Source organism: Nelusetta ayraudi, unplaced genomic scaffold (genome assembly GCF_046127955.1).
Source record: "Nelusetta ayraudi isolate G7.1 ecotype Tasmania unplaced genomic scaffold, CSIRO-AGI_Nayr_v1 ptg000084l, whole genome shotgun sequence".
Lineage (NCBI taxonomy): Eukaryota > Metazoa > Chordata > Actinopteri > Tetraodontiformes > Monacanthidae > Nelusetta > Nelusetta ayraudi.
In genome coordinates, this window is record NW_027466134.1 from 6020001 (window position 1) to 6022500 (window position 2500).

General features: G+C 46.7%; 1 protein-coding gene across 5 annotated transcripts in view; it reads left to right on the forward strand.

Annotated features, from left to right (window-relative positions):
* The window catches only part of nfia (nuclear factor I/A), a 65464-nt gene that overhangs the window by 20524 nt on the left and 42440 nt on the right, over positions 1-2500 (forward strand). The window lies entirely within an intron of this gene.

Sequence of the window (2500 nt, forward strand, 5' to 3'; positions counted from 1 at the left end):
CATGGCGACGAGTCTTGAGTTGCTGCTCACGTATGATTGGCCGTCAACCAGCCGGCTCCTCCAGGTCCTCCAGGTCTTCCTGGTCCTCCTGGTCCTCTTCCAGGTCCTCCTTCTGGTCCTCCAGGTCCTCCAGATCCTGCTCCTGGTCCTCCTCCTGGTCCTCCTACTGGTTCTCCTCCTGGTCCTCCTCCAGGTCCTCTTGGTCCTCCTCCTTTTCCTTCAGGTCCTCCTCTGGTCTTCTGGACCTTTGGACTGCATCTTCCAAACCAGTAGAACCAGCAGAACCATCCTGTTACAGTGCTGCCTTCACTGACTCGCGGCTTCTCCTTAACTTTGGGACATCTTGTACCAGTTTGAACCAGTTTGCAGCCTTCTGAGGACTGAGAGGACGAGGCGGACCTGGTGGACTGGGAGCGGCAGGGTGTGTTTGGTCCTGCAGTCCCACTGACTGAGGTTCTGGCTCAGTGAGTCCAGTACTGCAGCTGCAGTGCTGCTCAGCTGCCTCTAGATGGAGCCTCAGGCCACTTTACTGGTCACAGCTGGAGGGAGAAAAACCTGCTGAGTGAGTCGAAGCTGCGGGAGCCAAGCACGTTTGAGTTCACCGACTGCACCTGAAGGCATCAGAAATAGAGCCAGGACCAGGACCAGGACCAGGACCAGGAATGAGATCAGAAACTGGAACAATTACAGGAACTGGAACAGGATCAGGGCCAGGACCAGAACCAGGAACAGGACCAGCACCAGGGCCAGCACCATGGCTTGTCTAAGTCCCAGGACTAGAGAAAAGACTAGAACCAGAACCAGGACTTGAACAAGGAAATCATCCAGATTTTCTGCTGATTTTGAGTGTAAATTTTAGAACCAGAATCAGAACCAGTTTGGTGTCTCACCTGTGTCCACCAGGCGGTCGTCAATATGTCACATTGACTGCACACCTTCAAGTCACTGAAACCAGGTGCAGGAAGTTCTGCTGCTGACTGGATCAAATCCCTTCAAACCACCCAACTTTGATTCTCCAAACCTGCTTCAGGGCTCACTGGTCTCTGCTGGTCTTCACTGGTCTTCACTGGTCTCTGACCAGGTCTTCACGGGTCTTCAATGTCTTCCTGGTCTCTGCTGGTCTTTACTGCTTTCCAACCTGGTCTTAATAGCCTTCACTGGTCTTAACTAGTCTCTGCTGGTTTTTGACCTGCTCTCTGCTGGTCTCTTATGGTTGTCACTAGTCACTACTGGTTTACAACCTGGTCTGTGCTGGTCTGTGCTGGTCCAGGCCCAGACCCTGGTGGCTCTTTACCAGTGCTGCTGGTGTGCCTCCAGGTCTGGAGCCTCTCCAGGTGATTGCCGCTCAGTGTGGCTTCACGACAAGTTTCTGTCTACAGTTGAATTGGACCCGACATTGATTCATTTTATTTTTGTGTAGAACTTTGTGTAGAACTTTGTGTAGAACTTTGTTCTCCTCTTGTTCTTCTGATTCGTTTGTGGTCTCACCTGGAAGGAGAATTTTAGAGGCTTTATTTAATTTATTTAATCTGAGTCAGGTGTGTTGTGTTGTGTTGTGTTGTGTTGGTGCTGCTGTCTGTGCATGTGAAAATGTTGTGGTTTCCAGGGATGGTGACCCCTGGCCTTTGACCTTTGATCTTCTGCTGTATGTCGGCCTGCTATTCGGTCACATCGTGATTTATTTTTTTTTAGCACATTTTTGTCTTCATTCCCTGAAATTGTGCCCGACGTTGTGCAACGTGTTGCCTTCAGGTGCAGCTTTGAAAAAAACAAACTCATAAATACATTTGAGATGGAAAAGAATTTGTGTCCGAGTCGGGAAGCAAAAATCCAAATTATGTTCGTACACCTGGATGTCCAAAACATTTAGCGTCATTTACACTCCATAAAAAACATATTTGGTCCAGAAATCCTGTGAAATTAGAATTTTCTCTCAACGTTTTCTGCAGACCAGGAGAGAAAATGACAGATTTTCTCCACATTTCGCTCTCGTCGTTGTGGGAAAATGGAGGCAGAGGTTCTTGGAATCAGCGAGCGAGGAGAACTTCCCTGTTAAATAAAGGAACGAATAATCAAATAGATGTGAAATGTTCATCAATTGAATTTTGCTCCCTGTGATTGGTTTTTGTGCAGCCTGAAGGGGGCACCCTCGAGCGTCCCCCAGCCTGGCTAAATGCTGGGGGTTAAAAAAAAAAAAAAAAAAAAAAACCTTCAACAAAAATGCAGATTAATTATTTTCTGTGGCGACTACGCTGATGGAACAGCGACAGGATTTGCTATTTTTAAATTAAATTAATTATTAAATGATGAATGAATTTGAGTGAAAAAAATTCCTCGGCTGTCGAACAAAATATTGCAGTCGACGTGAACACCCTGCGCATAGTTCTGTTTTAATTTAAGTGTCGTTGATTTTAAAATATTACCACAGAGTGCAGCAGCACGCATCCGTTTTATTATTATTGTTTAATTATTATATTTCATTGTTTTATTGGAGGGCTGC